Genomic DNA, 22,069 nt, shown 5'->3' on the forward strand with positions numbered 1-22,069 from the left:
TCTTCATAGTTTGCCATAGAAGCCTGATTGTCACTGATTCATCATTTTCTCCCTGTTGATTGTTTGATTTAAGTTGATCAGGATTGGTTCCCAATTTGATCAACATATTTCATCTGATTGACACCCCTTTGTGATCTGATTTTAAGTTGAACTTAGGCTGAGAATCGGATATAGCTGTAGAAATCTAGTAGATCAATCAGAAATCAGTGTTAAGTTTAAGCTTATATAGTTGGTAAGTTCAGACAAGTAAGGCTTAGGGTAATACAGTAATATGCAAGGGTTAAGGGGTAATTTTTGGGAGTTTAATAGGATTTTAACAGTTTGTAAGCTTACGTTTTCCTAGTGGTCATTTGTTAACCTTAGTTTAATTGTCAGTGGGGTGCATAACATGAGAGCATGGGTTTATTTGAATATTATAACCCCTCCCATAACTCTTGATTTAAACAAACAGAGACAATACATGCTAGCATGGGGAGCAAAATAGTTTACATCAAGAAAAGGCACTTAGGCATGGGAAGTTAAGGGGCAGGGGCAAATATAGATCTGTTTTGGTTCGAGGCAAACCTTAGAGGTCTCTTGTGGGTTATAAATAGGCTCATTTAGAACAAAAAAGGGGGCTGAACACTGGGATTTCAGATTTTAAAAAAAAACAAAAACTGGGATGGTCTTTCAACCTTTAGAAGGTCAGTTTATTTTCAGAGCACATAGGCTGGATTTTTCACACAACAAGTCTAGAGAATAGAGTTGAATAGGCTGGCTTTTTTTACCCTAAAAAGCTAAGTAATCAGAAGGTCATTTCTAGGCTAAAACTTTAAGACACTTCACAGAGATATAGAGTGAGATTTGGCTGGAATTTGAACATAATTTCCAGAGATATTGAGGGTTTGAGGCTGAGCTTTACACTAAGAGCCTGGATTGTTTCTCTTTGAGCTTTCAAAAATCAGAGGCTACTTCCTTCTTGCATCTGGTTCCTTCTCTGCTTTGCCTGTGCTTGTTTTTTTGGTATTGCTGGGCTGCAAATTGGATTTCCTGCTTGGTTTTAAAAATATGTCACTGGTTTTTGTTGCTGTTGATTGCTGGTTTCTGTTGTTGTTGTTGCTGTGAATGCTACTGCTGCACTGATTATTCCTTTTCATCTTTTGGCTTTCCCAATACCAGGTACACAACTGATATACTGTCAATGTAAGCTGAAAGTTGAAACATGAATATAGAAATGAAGAGCTGAAGTTGCCTCTTTCGAATTTGCTTTAGTTGTATATTGAACATTAAGTTGTATATATAATAGTTCATGTCTTCTATTAGGATAATGAAGGTATTTATCATGTATAATTAGACATCCACATATGGTAACTTAATGGCTCATCATCTGTGTATGCCGGTAGCTAGAAAAGAAGTGATGGTGTAGTAAGCAATATCTTGATTATTTCAGTTGTGTTTGTTGAGTAGCATATCTTCCAAACGTACGTTAGGCACTAAACTGTCCATTGCTAGATAATCTTACCTCATTTAGCAGGCTGCCTCATTATAACTTTCAACAATACCGTTAGAGTAGATAGCACAGGTTTACATTTCAGCCTTATAAATGTCGAGCCTGAGTCGAATGAACTAACCAGGCCCCTATCGGAAGAGAAGTGGCCCAGGTCCAGTCAATATTGTGTGCGTTGGGCCTGGGCCCATAATATCCAAACGACTGCCCATATGCGCGTTCATGTTTCGGATTTTGCGAATCATATTCGGAACCCAACTATAACTAACTCGTATGCATGTAAATAAAGTTGGACCCTTTTCTTCTTTCATTTTTAGAGACAAACTTAATAGAAAACATAGCCATTATAGGACGACCTTTAAAATAAAATGAGGCGCGCCTCGCCAAATAAATTACAAATCGTGGGGGCCCTCAATAAACACATAACCATTGGTTAGACTTTGGAGTTGGCCGTTTAGTGAATTTTCACGGCCTTTTTCTAAAATAACAACACGTTAGTCTCTTTAGGAGGCGTCTTAATTAATCTTACCTTCTTAAATACGGGTGTGCATTTATGTGACTCAAATCCAAATCTCAACGGAGTCGAAATGTGTCTCTAATCACAGGTACATTGATTGTGATGTGGTTCGAGATGCGTGTCCACGACGTTGCAAATTCCTTTTAAAAAATAATAATGAATGAGACGAGCCTCGACAAACAAGAATACTCAAAGTGCGGGGCCCTCAACGGATAGTTTTTTCGAATGCATAGATTTCGAGACAGGCCGCATAGCGAACTTTACGGCTTTTTCTCAAAATAACAACGCGTTAGTCTTTAGGCGCGTATTTAATAACGTTATTTTCCTAAACTTGGGTGCACATTTATGTGACCCAAATCCAAATCTCAACGAAGTCGAAACGTATCAAAAATTACGGGTACATTTATGTGGCACAATTCGAGATGCATTTTCACAACGTTGCAATTCTTTGATTAAAATAATGATAATGATAAAAGCGGTAAAAGAGTTATAATTTGCATATTAGTGCACAATTGTTAAAACCAGATAATCAAGCCGAATATGACAGTTGAGCGACCGTGCTAGAACCACGAAACTTGGGAATGCCTAACACCTTTTTCCTCGATTCGGGATTAAACTGGTGACTTGGGACACTCTAAATCTCCCAAGTGGCGACTCTGAAATAAATAAACAAATCCCGTTTCGATTGTCCTTTAATTGGAAAAACTCCTTCACCCCCGCGGGGGCGGAAAAAGGAGGTGTGATAGTGCCTAAAGGCGAAACTATAATCTTAAAGGTAACTTGCCTTCCTATATGAGAACAACATCTTCATTAAAATTATTCAGAAACTTAGAGGAATAAATAGGAAGATAAATTACATATCTTGCATTATAGTTTCGCCAGTACGCCCTTTAGCAACTCGTCTCAGGAGAAGAAGACAGAGAAAAAAACATATCTTGCATCTTCTCCTCCTTCTCTACGCCCAACTATGCAGCGGTTCATTCACTATACCTGGAATCATCACTATACTCCAATCAACTAACGAACTGGATATAAATAGACGTGGTTGTTCTATTGCCACTGGAAGGCATGTATAAGTATAAAGTCAACAATACCCTCAACTATAAATTTAATGACACTAAGCTCACACGTCGAAACTCTAGCTCAATATTCCATCAATAATGATCGAATTAAGCCAGTGATACCAAACCATAGATCCAATTAGATGAACCAAAAATCCACTGACAGTGTACCCAATCAGTTGCCCGATTGAAGAACTCACTCCACACAAGCTTTGCATGTCACTGGCAAGAGAAGGATGGCTTATACTGTTCTCTGTGACACAGGCATCAATAGTAACATCTGCTATTGCCTGCGTAGCACTACCACCCATCAGGCACAACAAAGCAGATGCAAGTTGTAAGTTGTGGCCGAACGACAGACTGAGCATGGCAAAAGTACCAAGAAAACCTAAAGAAAAAAGGGAGGCAAGTCAAAATTCTCGTCTGTCTGTTATTTGACAACTCGACATCTGAAATTAGATAAAGTAAATTCTTTAAACCAACTACAAAGAAGCAAGATATTTCTACATTCTAGAAAAGATAATTAATCAGTCACTCAAAGATGACTCAATACCAAACTAATGGGGATCAATGATATGAATGATCTATATCCGTTCCACTCTATTTAGGATTTTTTTGTTTCAATACCATATAATATGTCTTTTCTATAGTACAGATGCACCAAGAAATACAATGTCATTTTTAGCAGAAGCACAACAACTTATAGAAATGTATATTTGCGATGATCACAATGAGCAATCAAATATTTTAGAATTCAAAATAGATATAAGCTGGTTTACAAAACAATGACAACAAATATCATCTTGCTCACCCTTTCGAATTTCCCTCTATGTCTATATGTGCATATCCAAAAGAAGCTACAATGAAAAGGTAAATCAGAGACAGTGCCGTTGGATAACACCATACAAATTCTTCCATCTCATAGTGATATCATCTTATTATTACTAATGCATTGGTTCTAGAGGTAGACAAGCTACCAGACGTAGACCAACTACTGGAGAATTAAGTATATAGCTTACATCTAGTATGAATAAGTCGAACTCTTCACAATTGCAGAACCAAGATCAACTTGAAAAAATAGAAAATATTAGAATCAAAGTAGGTTAAATCCATAATCACTGAACAAAGTAGCATGTCCTTGTCAAAAAGTAACTGATATTTCCTACCATAAGTGGACCAGAACAATAGCTAGCACGTGCTTTAAACTTATAATAGCATATTTAACCATAAATTTATGGTTTAAATTTAGTAATATAGAGCAAAGATTCCCAATTGAGTTCAATGATATTACTCATATACACTTAGGTTGTTCAATAGGTCATCACATAGACAATTAGGAATGATAAGTACAAGATCAAAGGCTCGAAATTACAATTCCAAATAAATAGTTACTTCAACCCCCTCATTCTTCAATCGCCCACTACACAAAAGAAAGGGCTAAAAAGGGTTTTAAAAGAATAAACTTTACAGCTTTATTGTATTGTAGCAAATAGCCATAAAAGATAGCTAAACAAAATAGTAGGAAAAAAGATACACATGCATAATCAGTAAATCAAAAAATTTCCTGTTTATGATTTAAGCACCTAATGTTCTTCTACTTAAACTGATGTTTATCTGGCTATGTAGAGGCATTGCCTATTCACCTAGTTGTTGTATTTGAACAAAGAATATCTTTGAAAGATAGGTCGGTATGCATCACATACTCATATAAGGGTGTATACTAAAGTAGAATATTCCTAATTCTATTCTTTCTTTCTTTCTTTTTTATCTAATTCTATTCGATGGTGGCTAAAAGTGTACTACTCTATCTAAACCAACATTCAATACTTTAATCTGGAATTATAGATCTCCCTTAAGAAGATAAATTAGGGTTGGCTGAAGTATTAATTTTGTCCTTTTTTTATTACCTTCATTTCAGATTATGTAATATCAAGAGTTCTAATCTAATCTAATGCACTTTTACTTGAAATAATTGTTTATCATAGCTCAAATAATAGAGGTTGATACATAAATCTGTGAGAACTGACAAGTGTATTGATTATGAATCTAACATAAGAGATTGAGTTTCATACCAGATATTTATGCAGTTCACACGGTGTGTGATCTATTTTGAACTTCTGAAAGTAGAAAGGCTATTCATGTCTTTTAAATCTTAACAGGTAAGACGAATGAGGTATAACGACCCAAGTCTCTATGTACAGTAAAGCAACAAAATTGCATTGGGTCTTTTAAGATATGAGGTGAACCTTACCTGAAACCTCCTAAATCCATCTCCAATTCTAGCAGTGTATTGAGAATTTCCAAATAGGAGTAAGCACAAGATTGGATAGTTGGATAGGAAAACTCACTTTGAGAGCGTTATAAGATCTGGTCTTTCTTCACATATTCAAAACAGTTCTACTAAACACCAAAAACACCCCAATCAAAACTTTTTGCCACAAAACATAAAGGTGAACAGAAGAAGTAACTAAAACAATTACTACTTAGTAAAAATTGCGGAAAAGATCCTACAAAGCACCATGTCAAAATAGGGCGTGAAATCTAATGTTGATGGATCTAATGGGAGAAGCATAGAGACGATGCGAGATGAGAAAATTGGCGTTTAGAACTTAAATATTGGTTTACCAAGTGAGAAAGAATCTTTGAGAAGATAGATCATACAGCAAACGTGGTGGTTCAGATTAGAAGACAGGTAACCTCACATAAGTGAAATGTATGTAGTACCCCTATTTTGTATTGTAATACCAAGAAACGCATCGCAGAAAAAGAATCACGGGAATCAAATTGAAGCAGATTACCTGAGCTAAAACCCAATAATTGAACCCTAAGGAAACTTATGTGATTCCAGAGGCTACAATAGAGAAAGAGTGAGAACAATGCTCTGGAAACCTAACAGACCACCAAGAGTACAGATATGACCTGAAGCGTAGAGAATGTATATATAAGATGAAAATTTCCACCAGGAGTATTAACATCAGACAACTTATTAGTGAGATTCATCCTCATAAATGCCATATTCCAAATAGACCGGATACATATTACTTAAAAAGAAATAAACCTATCAGCAAGTTTCAACTGTTATGATACTATCTTATATTAACCATCATATTACTTTCATATTACTTTATGCGTGAGGTAGCTTCTAAAATAAGACATACCTGCACGATCAAATACAACAAAGATATTGTTAGAGTCTCTTTAATCCAACATGAAAAAGGAAAAAAAAAAAGATATGCGAACAGGCAAGCCCTTACAGATCCTGATCATTGTATTCACATTAGCACCATGTTGGGTATGTTCAACCTCTTAATCTGCTGCGGAAGGGAAGATCTCTTAATAATAGAGAAATACAGTCTGAACTCATGGCTCTATTGGAAGGTCATAAACTTAAATGAGCCTTTACACAACAAAAAAGTTTATGACTACTATCCAAGGTATAAAGTTCTCGATTGACAAAAGTGACATGTAAGATGGCTATTTCAAATAGATTTTACACACAATTTTACCTTCATATATAAAGAAGACAGTCAAACAGGATATGGTTTGTGGTTGGATTGGCAAGATATAAAAACTAATTCTTTAACTTAAAGAGCAAATTGATAAACTCTAAAATGTATGGTATTCCAATGATCCTTTACAGAAGCACTTGATGCCTCACTGGACCAGACTCAAGACTCAATATTCTTACAAGAAAGAAATATCCTTATTAAATGTGAAGCTGACAACTAATTCTGTATGCATTACGGCGTAGTCCAGCTAACATAGTCAAGAAAATTAGCAAAAAATAGTTTTTCTTCTAGCCTCTAAGTTAAAACAATTGCGAAAATAATTAATTATGTTATTTGGAGGACCCTTTCAATAAAATCCATGGTACAAAGCATTCCTATATTTACAGTTATTAGAATAAATAAACTAAAAGAAGGCTTTCCTATCCACCTCCACTCTAAAACACACATCAAGAACCTCCAACCATAAAGATCAAAGTAATTCTTTTTCTTTTGGGATGTATGGAATATTTGCTAGTTAGGGACTAAGAACTATCAAAGTAAAAGTCACAAGCAACAACTATATGCATACTAAAAAATGTTCAACTGAGAAAGCACTTGTAGCTTCAATACTCATCAATACATATAATCAGCAAAATGATATCCAAAATATTGATTCAACATGTTGATTTCTTAATGACTAAAGTCAATTTTAATAATTTTCTAATCCGTTGTATATTCTCTTATTACTCTTAGCAAGTAAAAATATTCACTTTATTAAGGTCAAACTTATTTGCTTCATAATAGTCCAACATGCTGCATATAGGGACCATAATGGTTAGATTCACTATATAAAATTTGATATGTATCCAGTCTATTACCATTACTCTAAACGTCATTGTATGTAGGTATAAATCCATTAGTCATTCTCATTATATAGATCATCTCTTGTAACACATGAAAGAAAATTAGACATAGGTGAATAGTAATCCTTTTCAAATAAAGTTCTTTGTTCATCAACACAACCATAGTGCCCTATGCATCAACCATTTCAAGAAATTAAGAAAACTAATTACCACAGACTTTTTTATAATAACTAACATCTAACGAATACACTCACAGTAATCATTGACGCAAAGATAGATCATCAAAGTCATTTAACGGGAAGAAAACACACCAACAAAACATATATGAAACTTGGGAATAGACTACTATTTAATAATTAAAAACTTCCACATCAAAAGTCAAGATTTTCAGCCACATTAGTGTGTGAAAATACCTAGGACACCAGAAATTTACCAATGAAAGTACTCTGTTTCTTTAATCAAAATCAAGTTGCTCCTTGGGCTCATTGTTTTTGACTCTCAATTGCCATTTAATACTAAAAGGTTGTTAAAAAAATTATTAAGACAGTAAAAATTTTAAGACACTTCTTTGATAAGAGCTTTAGAAACACCTTCACCAAATTGATGCTTCAGTCTGTTAAAATATTATGATTAACCTTATTTTTCTCCCATTATAACAGCCTTCAAATTGCAAAATTAACAAGTACGTGAAGCACCCAGGAAAGCACAAACCTTCAAAACTCATCAAGGTTAGAGTTTAAAAATGCAGTTTTACTACACGATTCTATTACAAAATTAAAAATCATGAAAAGTACCAAAAAAAAAGAGAAGGGAAAAGAAAAAATCAGAAAAGAAACAGATGAAGAGAACATGCAATAACCACTAAACTTCAGAATTAGCCAAAAGAATACAAAGGGGAAAAAAGAGAAAAAATGAGAGAAAAAGATATCAGGAACCATTAAATTTCAAAGCTAACAATAATGACCCAAAGAAAAAGAAGAACCAAGGAAAAAAAAATACATACAGCTACACTTTAGAGCGAGAAGACAAACATTTGCAATACAAGTTTTGAAAGAAATTGAATACTCAAAGCTGAACTCTGAATTTCAATTCATCTCCACAAAAAAAAAACAAAGAACGTTCTCCCAATTTCATTCATCAAAACCCTAACTCGAAAATTTTCGGATCTTCTTGAATATAGACAAAATCTGTCTTTAATTCAGTTTATTTTCATGAATTTGCGGTAAACCTCTATTGCCATTGATACAAAAAGAATTGTATATGGGTTGAAACAAATTGGAACAAAAAAAGGAGAAAAAACACATAGATATCAACAAAATTAATTTTAAAGAGTAAGAAATTTACCTGCAAGTTGAAGAGATTTGAGAAGACAGTAGAAAATCTGAGTAAGCTCTGAGTAAGCTCTGTAACTCCATTGTATACGATATATTAGAAGAGAAAAAAAGTGAAGCATACATGTGGGAGTAGCTTAAAAACTACACGTAGTATCTGGGGAGCACACAAAAGAGCATGTATAAAACTGTTGTGAAATAACTGAATTGCCCTCAAGCTTCTTTAAAAAGATTTGAAGCAGACATGTCGAAAGTCTTGCTCTTCTAAAGTATAGAAATAATAATATATAATACAATAAAGTAATATAACCTTACTATTAATAAAGTTGACAGATTCACCCCTAACCTATGTCGAATGGGATCGTTCTTTTAAACCTGCATTTGGGTACCCACTACCACCTTCTCATTTACCAGCAGCAAGGCCAATATACCATCAAAAATCATAGAAACCCACTCTCTTCATCAATAACCCCTCCTTTTTCATCAAAAAGAAGAGGGAAGAAATGTATTCTATGAGAAAAAGAATTCCTGATGTACTTGTACTAAATGAGAAAGAACTAAAGAAATCGCAAAGTTACACAAATTTTGGACCTGATTTTGACATGAAAAGTAGCGACCCAGCTAAAAATGTTGATTGTGGAGGTACTGCAGCTTTTGCCTCATGTCTTTCTGCTCAAAAAATATTTAGAAACAAAAGTTTACTAATTTCCTGCTACAACCAAAAATGCACACTTTTATATAGAGACCAGTCTAAGGGTACGTTGAGCTTTTCTTGTCATGAAAATATAGGTAGTATGTGTTCTTGATAACCTCATTAGGGACAAAAAATAAAACGAATGTTTTACACCCAAATTTCTCCAATATCACCATAATATTAAAGTGCGATGCAGATGGTGCCGGAGCTGTCAAAATTCTCGGAGCAAATCAGAGAACTTATCTCTATACATAAATATTACGTACATGATTTGCTTAATAGATTTGGTAAATATAAATTCAAAAGGTAATTTTGAAGCAGCTGAGCCAAAACCACTTCACTCAAGTTGTTGTTAGCATTGCAGATGCTTTAGTATATAACACGTAGTGAAAAGTGTAGTGACGTTATATATATGGGTAAAATTGGTTAGTTACAGTTGGCGGAATGATGAGATGACACGTGGAACCAAAGATAGGTAAAATGTGAGTCAGCTGGCACCTGACGCGAGTGTGTGACTGGTGTTAGACGGATCCCGAAGGCAGAGTAGCTGACAATAAAGATTCAATGATTTGATATCGAGTAGCATTTAATGAGCAACCGTTATAAAGAATATAAACATTCAAGAGCAATTGTTATGCATATGTCAATGACAATTTTATTTTCATTCAAGAGGAACTTGATTTGAGGATCTTGTCTCCCTCAATAGGGCTATAAATAGGAGGATTAACAACCATTGTAGGGACATAAAACATTCTTCACACAAAAGCTATAATCTATTCTCTTATTACGCTCAATTGAAGCACTTAAACGTTGCATTTAGTCTTGTCATCGGAAAGGATACGTCCTTAGTCAAACTTGTTATCTTCTTTAATTTCATTTGGCAATCTTTTTTTCGTCCTAATTTATTTATCATCCTTGGGTCAAATTGATTCGCTTATCTATAAACCATGTTATAAATTCAATATACCATTTTACGGATAAACAGTTTGGCACCCACCGTGGGGAATAGGCAACTGCATAATTACTTTGATCCATTCGTTTTTTTATTAACAAGTTTTGAATTTTTCCAGAGTAAAAATCAGTTATGGCAGCTAACAATGTCAACGATATTTATAATGTTGGAGCATAAGATGAATGGAAAGATGTGTTTCAACATGATGATTCAGCCAACGAAACTTGCAACGAAGGGGATGAAGCAACCTTGGTTTGTGAAGGATAATATCCTCAGCATGTGCGGGGCCTAACTCCTGATGATGCAGAGGATGAGCATGTTGTCGAAACACTCAAAATCTTGAGAGAACAATAAAAGACGATTATGGATCACCTCTCGAAGCAAGATCGTATGATGACAGAATTAAAGTAGGCATTATCAGGTGCTTCCAATAACGTTAATGGAAGGGCTCTGGTTCCTCCCAATGTTCCCACAAATCAGATGGTTCAAAGGACCAATAACAACACGCCGAGGGATGAAGTCGATTTTGACAAAATGGGAGGGACCAGTAGCGGATCTGGGAACAATAACTTGAATGATCCTTTCAAAACCGAGATCATGAATTCATGAGAGAAATGAATGAATGAATGAATGAATGAATGAATGGACCATAATGCGAATGAGTTACATGCTCGGATGGATCAGATCCCAGGTGCGCCGCTAGTGCTAAAAGGGACAGATTCGAGGAAGTATACACAGTTGTCGTTTAAACCAAGCACGGTACCAAAGTTAATCCCAAAGAGGTTTAAGATAACGGATATTCCGAAGTATGATGGGACATCGAACCCATAGGAGCACATCACGACCTACACCACAATAGTAAAAGGAAACGACTTGGCTTAGCACGAGATAGAGTTAGTTTTGCTGAAAAAGTTTGGTGAAACCCTCACGAAGGGTGTCGTGACATGGTATTCTCTCTTACCCGAGCATTCAATCAATTCTTTTGAAATACTCGCAGATTCGTTCGCCAAAACTGATGTTGGAGCAAGAAAGTTCTAGGCCAAAAAAGCAGATATATTCAGAATTTCTCAAGGAGAATTCAAGCTGTTGCAGGAATTCGTAATCCAGATCCAAAAGAAAGGATGTTGCTACCAACGATTCCAGATGAGTGGGAAGTAGAGGAATTCATGAAGGGTTTCAATACACTAAATTCTGATGCCTCCCAAAAATTAAAGGAGAGCCTGCTCGAGTTTCAAGCAACCACATGGGTGTGAGCACGTGATTTTTGCCTTATATGAATTACTCCCATAAGTTCAAAACAAAATAATTTCTTTCAGTGTTTGCAGTTTTGGGGATTTTCGTGGCATTTTCTGTTAATTGTTTGCACTTTGTTTGTGCATTCTAATTAGTGAAAAATACAAAAAAAATATGTTGCATTTGCATTTAGGGTTAATTTTACATTTTAGTATCAATTAGAAAATTAATTGTTGCATAAAATGGAAAAATCACAGGAAATTTAGTTTAATTTGCACTTTTAATTTTAGCTTTGATTTTGAGTAGTGTTTTTTTGTTTTTTTTTGTTTTTTGTTAATTTGTTTTAAATTAATTGTGTTAATTATCATTCTAGGTTTAATTATTTTTTTAGTTTTAGGAATTAATTTTGATTTTAATTAATTTTCGAAAAAAAGAAGAAGAGAAAAAGGAAAAGGAATTTTGAATTAAGTTTGTATTTTTGGGCCAGCTTTCAAATTAAACCCCCAGGCCCAAATTTTCCAGTGCAAAACCCGGCTGACCCAGTCCATAACCCAGCCCCTGACCCGTCCAACCCGATCCGGTCACCCTTTCATCCGAAATGACATCATTTTGTTATTATTTGATCTCGACCGTCGAGGTTAGTTGATCTGACGGTCCAGAACTAACTTCATTTTAATATATAACGGTCCTAAGAGACTATTACCCCCTACCCCTCACTTGTCTCTCTCAATACCCATCCCAGAGACCAACGAGAAACCCTAGAAGCCGCCGGTGGATTCCCACCGCCATTGGTGGCGGCGCCACCTCAAATCGACACTAGACTTACATTAAATGTTCCCCTCTACCACCCCATCCCAGATATCCGTTCAATTTCCTTCAAATATACTCAGAACCTCTCGAATCTCAGTTTATAGGTGGAAACGTTAGCACCGCCACAGTTTCTCCGGTGGCGGCGCCTCCTTTGTTCAACCCCAAATTGACACCCTAGGACCGTCTTCCCTCCCTCATTCCAAATCCTCACTCTGTGTCCTTCAAATCACCCAGGAACTGTTCGAATCTTAAATCCAAATAAACCCCTGATTCCCAAGAGGTCCCCGGTTCATTTCTGCTTGAAGATTTGGGTCCGTTTCGAGGTTATTCGTGTGTTCTTATTAAGAACACACGATTAACATCGTAGCAGGCCAGAAAATCCGAAGAGTTTGAAGTTTCAAATCCCATTCCTCAAATCGCTCGAGTCCTAGTAGGTAATCTCGTTCTGTCTTCTTTGTTCAAATTAGTTTTCTTTCTGTTTTTCCCTCTACCCATTTCTCTAATTCTTCTTTTCTCCAGAATTCTTATTTATTTTTTATTTTTATTTCTTGTTTCCATTCAGTCATGCATGTTTAGTTTTGGAAATTGTTTTAGTCATTTTGGTTAGTGTCTGTTTAGCAAGACATTTGGTTAACTGGTTAATTGTGAAAATGTTCTTTGGGCCTACGATTTGTTTGAGCTTGCATATTGTATTCTGCTCATTAGTTCTACCTATAGTTCTTGTGTTGGGGCTTTTGAATTAGAATTGGGGCCGAGGGGAAGGGATTGGTCCAGTTTTGAATTGGAACCTTGGGTCAAATTGACCCCAACTCATATGAGTTCAATGTAAAAACAAGGCAATTAAGGGTTAGTTTGGGTAAAAGACATAGGGAATCTCTGAGTTAACTGCTAAGAAGTTGCCTAGAAGTTGCAGAATGTACTAACTTGATCCACAAGTCAGTAATTCGGGGCCCTTTTAAGCAAAAGGAAAAGCTGAAAAGGACTAAAATGAAATAAACTAAACCCCAAAGCTGCCCTAGTGACTTGCCTATAAAGGCATAGTTACTTGTAGCTCAATTCAGATTTTTAAGAGCTAAGAATCCTAAAAAATCCTCAACGGCTGAAAACTCTAGGAAAAACACTGTTCCATTGAATTTTAGCTTGATAATCTGAAATCCTTCTCCTATTGAATCAATTTCCTGAAGGTTTGGACTTCGAAATGGCTTGAGATTTAGTCATTAAGGCTAGGTTTTGGTGTTTGCTTGTTTGAAAGTGTGTTTGATACTGGAATCTGGTATGCTAAATTGTATTTTCTGGGTTTGAGCAGTTTTTGGTGCACTATTTCATTGGATTTGAGTTCGACTCTGCTGTTTGTTACTGCTGCTGGACCTTTGATTACCTTGCTGTTGTTTTCTTCACATTTTCAGGTATGTAAAGACATTTGAATCCTGAGTAAATGTAGATCTGAAGTTTTATGGAATCAAGCTGAAATGGCTGTTTTGTTCCTTCAAGCAGAGGCTATTGGTCTTCCTGCGATTCCTGCACATTTTTCTCGTTAATTATCATGAGTAGTTAGTTATATAGTTTATAGTATATTTCATTTTTAGCCTTTGAGTTTGCACTTATGTGTTGTAAGTGATGTTGGACTATTGGACTGTTACAGTGATGGTGTTGAATAGGTTTGAATATAGTGAATTGTCTCCTCTTTATTTGATATGAATAGTCATTGTTTTGGGGTATTAATCTCATGCTTAATTTGGGTTTGAAACGCTAGGGGGTAATCAGGGTATTACTGAAGCGGTATCAAATAACAAGTGGGTGATTCTAGACAGAGTGTATGTAGAAGTATAAAATATTCAGTCAATTGGTATATGTGCAATTAAGTTCATATAGAGTTTGTATGATGAAGTTATGGGGTGGTGACTATTTCATTTCTTTTCTTCTTCAATTCAAACTTTGCTGAAATGTTGACATATGTGTGTTTCATCCGTTTGTTTCAGTTCAAGTCAGTGCTAAGCTTAGTCATTATTCTCATAATCTGAACCTCTCACTTCAAATGTGATGTTGCATTAGCTTTTGATATTCAATTGGGGTGTGTGTATTCTTTTGTTAATACTGAATTGGTGGCTCGAAACGGGATAAACGAATACGTTGATTTTCTTTAATGAACATGTAAGTCTGTTGTAAATTAATGGATCTAAGAAGTTAATCAATGAAAAGGGGATGAAGGTTTCATTATAGCATAATATTGTGGTTTGATGGGGATTACCATTTGTCTTAGCTTTGTGTGTTTTTCTGGATCTGAGAGCCTGAGCTCTTCATTATTTGTTATGGGTTTGAGCTCCTGAGTTTCCATTTCTTGTTGGAACTGGGGCTCGTCCAGGCCCAAACTCGAAGGTTCAAATGTGGCTTTGCCTTATGTAGTTAATTGGATTCGATCTCTACCATTCTATTCATTGTTTCTTTTGAACGCCTGTCCTGGGGATTCAAACTAGGGACCTTACTCTTTGCTGAATCTGCTTGTCTCCATTTGGGCTCATTTCTGGGCCCAAGCCTCACAGTTTCTTTGAATATGATTTGGGCCGCAATTTCGACTCATGTAATGCCCAGTTCAAGCGCTAGCTGGGGAGCCCGTTTGTGGCTTTTGATTGTTAAATAAATGACCCTTGGGAACCTTTAACCATATTTAGTGTTAGTCTTTTAAATGAATTTGGGGCGTGCCATATTAGGGACAATAATAATTTATGGCCCTCGAAGTTTAGTTTGAGCTTTCCTTAATATTGGATTTGAGGTGTGCCGCGCCAAATAAAAGCTCAAATGCGTGGCCCTCGTCTAATCATTCCTTTTAAAATACTTAGAATTCAAGGCGTGCCATTTAGCCTATTTTCATGGCCCTCACAAAGTTAACACACACGTAGTTGCTTTAGGCGCGTGATTTTAATAATATTGCCTTCTTAAGCTCGGGTGTGCATTTCATGTGACCCAAATCAAAAATCATAAAACGTTGAATAAAATATGTTTAGGATTGCGGGTGCATTTCATGTGATGCGATCCAAAAACATATTTTAAACAACATTCAATCTTCTTTAAAATTAAATAAAAGCAGTTTTAAAGTTAAAATTTGCACATTGGTTCAAAATGTTCTAAAATCAAATAATTAAGCCGATTATAACAGTTGAGCGACCGTGCTAGAACCATAAAACTCGGGAATGCCTAATACCTTCTCCCGGGTTAATAGAATTCCTTACTCGGATTTCTGGTGCGCGGACTATGAAACAGAGTTAATCTTTTCCTCGAATCGGGATTTGAACCGGTGACTTGGGACGCCATAAATATCCCAAGTGGTGACTCTGAATCTTTTAACAATAAATCTCGTTTTGATTGTTCTTTAATTGGAAAAACTCCCTTACACCCTCGCTGGTGTGGTAAAAAAGGAGGTGTGACAGCTCTGGCGACTCTACTGGGGACCGAACCCAAAATCTCTAGTTCAGGGTTCAAGAATCTGAGCTTAGAATAATTGTTATAGTTGGCTTTATCCATTATTTGATTTTGTTACATAATTTGGGCCTAATGTGCTAATTGATTGCTTTTACCGCTTTGATATTCCGTGAACTATATATAAACTGTTGCGAAATCCCTCTTCTCTCTGAGTCTTCTAAATCATCAAGAAGTGTACACTTTGTGTGACTTCTTTTCTGTTAGAGTCATATTCCATATTTAGAACGAGGTTCGGACAAGTTGCAAAGCCGGTGAAGCTTCTGTATTCCCGGTACGCTGCCCCCCTTGGCTCGAGTCGTCCACTCGAGTAAGCCAAGTCTAGAACAAATAAACCCAGGTTTAAACCTAGTATAACAATACCTCATGCCGGATCCCTAGTAGGAACGTTTGTTTGCATCATGTGCATTTTGACTTTGGAGACTCAACACAGGGGTTGGGTCTGTGTAGGACAGGTGCACCCGAAACAAAAAGACCATCCTGATACATTTTACTTGCTACTTGTGCATTTATTTGCTTCGGACCTGCATACTGACCGGCGTATGAATATTGGGAAAAGTCAAAAAAAAGGAAATAGCAGTATAGAGGGTTAAGAGGATTGATCACCTGTTTTGAGAGAAACCAAATGTCCAAATAGTGCTGAAACTCTGCCGAATTTTTGAGAAAAATGAAATAAAAAAAAAGAAAGAGTTTTGTTTTAAAAATGGTTTGTTTTACTCGCCCGAACTACGCCAGTTTGATTCTCACAGGGTGTGAGATACGTAGGCAACCCCCACCGAGTCCAACTTCCTTTTGTAAAAATAGCCCGAAAGAACAAATTTTACTTTAATTTGAAAATAATTAGGGTGATGCCATTCTTGTCAGAAATAGCCAAATGTCCCTAAAAGGGCGCCGGAAGGCTGTTTTTGCAAGAACAACCACTTTTGGTCACATTTAAAGGTTTTGGCTGGTTAGCCGACACAGCCTTAAAATCTTCGTTTCCGAAGTGCTGAAAGGCCGTGTTGGCAAGGCTGGATGTTTTGTGAAAATTTTGAAAATGGTCATTTCTTTTAAGTCAAAATGAGTCATGATTTTCTTTTAATTAAAATTACCTTAATAAATGTGCAGGATGAGCACAAATCAAAATGAACCTTTCTCAGTCCGTGAAAAGATCCCTTTGGAGCTACATATGTGGTGGCATGATTTGGGGGGCGACAGAAGGAAAGTTGTTACAAAAGCATTGGGCGGTCTTATTGGGCTTTTGAATGTCAAGCCCAGAAAAGACGTGATTGAGGCCTTGATACCGTTTTGGGACCCAGCACATAATGTGTTCCACTTTGAGGATTTCGAGTTAACTCTTACGCTAGAAGAAATAGCAGGCTATGCCGGTTTCGAAGGGAATCACAGAAGTCAATACCCGGTAGAACCAAGAAAAGTGACCCCTCACAAATTTTTGGACTTGTTAAGCATCGGTCGGGACATCCGAGACGGAAATCTGGCCAAAGGATTTTGTACCTTCTACTTTCTGTATCGACGTTACGGGAATCCCCATGGCTTCGAAATTCCAGATACCGGTCTTCCTCATACTGGAAATCAATACAAGTGGGAAGCTCGGAGAGGATTAGCTTTCATAGTGGCGTTCCTGTGTATTTTGGTTTGCCCGAGAAACAACGGGAACATAGAGATGGGGCTAGTAGGGATAGCCGACTTTATGATGAAAAAGGCAAATGGGACTATAGTGCCGTTGATCTTGGCAGAAATTTACCGAGCTCTCACTCTTTGTCGAAAAGGAGCGAAGTTCTTTGAAGGGTGCAATATGTTGTTACAAATATGGATGGAGGAACACCTTTGCCACCGTCCCGGATACTTGAATTGCGGTATGACTAGCCTTGAGTGCATTGAAAAACATGAAAAGCGAGTAGAGGGTTATGCGTTTCCGGATGGTACGGAAGCATGGCATGCTCATTTGAGATCTTTGACCACAAATAAGATTGAATGGACATTCGGGTGGCTCTCGGTCAACAAAGTAATCTATATGTCGGCTGAGGTGTGTTTTTTGCTATTTATGGGTCTTCGGAGTATCCAGCCTTATGCTCCGCACGAGTCCTATGTCAGTTAGGCTAATACCAGACCATCCCACACAATGAAGACTTGAGTCGGCAAGTCATTGAGTTGGTGCCAAAAGCTGCCTTCCCAGAAGAGAAAGTGCGCCGGATTTGGCATCAGTGCAGATTCTTAGGGCCTAATAATCAAGTACGAGATCTATCCATAGGCGAGGTGGAGCCTAGTTATACTGCTTGGTATGGTAAAAGATCCCGAGTTCAACATGAACCTGATAGGTCCGCAAAGAGACCCCATGTCCAACAATTCACCGACGGAGCACAAGTGCAATGGGACTGGCTGACCAAAGAAAACGAGTACAGGGCTACCATAAGCAAATTGGAAAAGCAAGTCAGAGAACTTCAATTCGAGAATAGCTTGCAAGTCGCGGCGGATGAAGGAGAAAAGAAAAAGCTAGCCAAAGAAAATGAGGCCCTTCGAGCTAAAATTCAGAAAATGAAAGTAGCGGCAGAAAATCAAGCCCGAAGCGACAGAGATGAAAAAACTCATAACTAATCTGAGGCATAAAGTAAATGACTATAGTTTTGATTTGAACAAAGCAGAAAGTGAACTAGCCAAGGCTCGAAAGTAATTGGCTAAAAATGCAGATGAACGAGTACGCTTGGTTAAGCAGTTGAGAGAAAGGTACGACGATGAGGTTGCAGGGTTAAAGAAAAGGGTCATCGCCACGGAAAACAAAATGAACAAACAGGCAAAAGACTTCAAAGTTGAAAGGGAACATTATTATACAGCATTGGCGCAATTAGAAATAGATTTGCAACAACTGCAGGAGCAAAATCATGTGGCTGAGCAAACTTTGGAAGCCAAGGCCCAGCAGATTAGGCATTTGTTACAAGAAAAAGGTGTCATAAGAGAGAGAATTAGAAACATCGCTGACAACATCGTTATGAAGTGCCAGATCTGTGAGGATATGACTCGCACTACCTTCTTTGCAGCAATAATGACATTTGTTAAACAGATAATGAACGACTTGGATCGACTTCAAAGGGAGCTTGCATATAGGCCTGCGGCGAGACCGAATGATGTCCCGTGGGCACCAGGAGCATTGATGTATTCATGATTTTTCCGTTTGAGTCTGCATTTCCCTTTTGTTAGCATCTGTCAGTCATGTTGAGTTTGTATTTTCTTTCTGCTAGAGTCTGTCAAATTGTTTTCGATTCTGTATTTTCTTCTGTTGGAGTATGATGTCTATTTTCGGAGTCTGTATTTCATCTTTGCATCGAAATCTGTTAGTCTTTTGGAATTTATTAGTTTTGAGTTTTGTAATGGAAGCATTTGTTTTTTTATTATGAAAACTAAAAATCCCCAAAAATGTCTTATTTCACACTTATCTCCAAGAACTACGCTTGGTCTGATTTATGCGGGATCATGATACGTAGGCAATCTCCATAGGATTCGACCGTAACCAAATAAAAAGAGAGAGAGAGAGAAAATAAGAGGAAAAACTAGAGAGTAAAGAAAAGAAAAGAGCGGAAAAACAAGAAATAAAAGAGAAAAAATAAGAAATCAAGACAGAGTAAAAACAAAGAGAGAACAGAGGCAAGAGTGAAAGGAAGGAAATGAAAAAGAAAGAAAAAGGGGGAAGTTTGCAATTAAAAGTAAGAAAAGGCCGGGATGACAAATGCAACCGATCAAATACATAATAAAGACGGTTAACTATTTAGGTGCATTCATGCCCAATATGCGGTTACCAATCTGTTAAAGCCTAATCGCTAACAAGGTTGTTGTTTGATGCGTTTAGTTTAGGCAGGTGGTTAGTTGATTGGCATTCTAGCAACTCACTCATACAACACCCAATCGAAAGACAAGCTGAATATGGCCAACCCAGAACCGGAAACAAGTATTGTCGACCCATCGAAAGAAGTGGAAGAATTGGACGTTAATGCATTGAGGGAAGAAATGTATAAGATAAAGCAACATATGGCTGAAATGTACCAAGCCTGGGCGAAGGGGCATCCACCACCGGTTTATCCTGCAAACACTGCTTATATCCCACCATCAGCCCAACCTCCGGAGCCTCCTACTGTGAACTCATCTCCAGCCTTTCCCCTCTACCAACAATGCCATGGTGCCATTTCCCATACCTCTCAAGCTCCACTACCCAAACAAGTCCCATACCCTCCCCCACCAATTACACCTGTTTTTGTGGCACCTCCACCTGCTACATTACATCGATCTTCCAATGAACCTCTGTTCCAGACTCACGACAACTAGTACTATCCCCCCGAACCTACCTTCAAAGTTTCAGAACCATATCCTTACACCTCTCATCTTGATCTCTCGGTAGAGACCGAGAAACCACCCAAAAATCCCGAGCATGAAGATATGATCAGAAAGGTCAAAAGCTTAGAACAGTTGTTCCGAGATATGAGGGGGTTGGGAGGTCAAGTAAATGTGGCCTATAAGGATTTATGTCTGTTCCCAGATGTTTAGTTGCCAGCGGGGTTCAAAATTCCCAAGTTTGATCCGTACAATGGGTGTGGTGACCCAGTAGCACACTTCAGAGGATTTTGAAGCAAAATAAGAGGAGCAGGTGGAAGAGATGAATTGATGATGGCATATTTCAGCCAAAGTTTAAGTGGATCGGCCTTATAATGGTATACCAGACAAGATCACAACAGGTGGTACACATAGGACGATTTGGCCCAAGCTTTTGCTTACCATTTTTAGTACAACCTCGAAATTATCCCCGACCGTCTGTCGTTGACAAAGCTTGAGAAGAAGCCCGGTGAGAGCTTCAGGGAATATGGATTCCATTGGATAGAGCAAGCAGCGAGGGTTGACCCTCCGATGAAAGAAAGCGAGATGGTTGACTATTTCTTGCAGGCTTTGGAACCCACTTATTTCGGTCACTTGGTTTCAGCAGTAGGTACGTCCTTTAATGAAGTCGTAAAAATGAGAGGCATGATTGAGGAAGGACTCAAGTCCAACAAGATCATGAGTTATTCAGTCGGGAAGAAGAATAAGGAGGATGTTGCGACAATTGAGTCGGGAGCTTGGGTTGGATCCAGGAACCTTCCCCGTTACTACAACCAGCCGCGTCCCTATCCCCAAACTTACCCCCATACTCCATATAACCCACCACGATACTATTACCCACCGCTAGATCCCTATTTTTCTGTCCATCACGCACAAACCTATACCCAACCTCCCGCTCAATCGCAATGGCATGCGCCAACTCTACAAAACCCATAACAAGCTCCACAAAATAACTATCCACCCCCAAAAGCCTACAGAAATCCTCCTGAAACGGGTTTTCGACCCAACCAAGCCTTTAAGAATGAGAGGTTGCAAAAGCAAAAAACTTTCACTCCATTGGGAGAATCATATGCTAGTCTATTCCACAGACTGAGATAGTTGGGTATGTTGAATCCGATCGAGGCTAAATTGTCGAATCCACCTCCCAGAAATCTTGACCACTCGGTGAGTTATGAGTATTGTTCAGGGGCCCCAGGACATGATACAGAGAAATGTTGGAAATTGAAAACAACCATTCAAGAACTCATTGACACCAATCGGATTGAGGTCCAAGCTCCGGAGGTACCCAATATCAATCAGAATCCCTTGCCAGCCCATCATGAAACAAATATGATTGAGATAGTGCATAAGGGAGGGGAGCCTAAGAAGCCTTTGCAAACCGTCATGATGATTCAGGCTAGTGAAGCTAGGCCATTTGAAAAGTTAACAAGTGAGAAGTCTGTGATCAAGTTGAACAGGGAAAATAATGAACCATCTGTGGAGGTCAAGAAGGGGTCCTCAAGTGACGTTGCAGGAAAACATGAAAGAGCAAAAGTGGTTGTGCCAGGAGTGACGAACAAGCCTGTGATAATTGTGAAGGGCGCCCCTACAGATCCTGTCATTATCAAATCGGTAACTCAATTACCGATAGTCAACAGCAAGGTAGTCCCATGGAATTATGAACGAGTGACCGTGACTTACAAAGGGAAAGAGGTTAAAGAAGAAGTGTGTGAGACTCATGGTTTGACTTGATCGGGGAGATGCTTTTCCCCCGAAGAGTTGAGAAAAGCTAAGACCTAAAAAGATAATCCAGTGTTGGTGA

At 37.7% G+C, this 22,069-nt stretch overlaps 1 long non-coding RNA gene across 1 annotated transcript; it reads right to left on the minus strand.

The window, feature by feature from the left end:
• Positions 1–2,809: 2,809 nt before the first annotated feature.
• LOC107783819 (uncharacterized) lies at positions 2,810–8,919 on the minus strand. Its single transcript, XR_012710296.1, has 2 exons — positions 8,760–8,919; positions 2,810–3,452 (listed from the first exon to the last, which is right to left on the minus strand). It is a non-coding gene; the product is annotated as an uncharacterized LOC107783819 (long non-coding RNA).
• Between the last annotated feature and the right edge of the window lie 13,150 nt (positions 8,920–22,069).

This window comes from Nicotiana tabacum, chromosome 6 (assembly GCF_000715075.1).
Source record: "Nicotiana tabacum cultivar K326 chromosome 6, ASM71507v2, whole genome shotgun sequence".
In the NCBI taxonomy this organism is placed as follows: Eukaryota; Viridiplantae; Streptophyta; class Magnoliopsida; order Solanales; family Solanaceae; genus Nicotiana; species Nicotiana tabacum.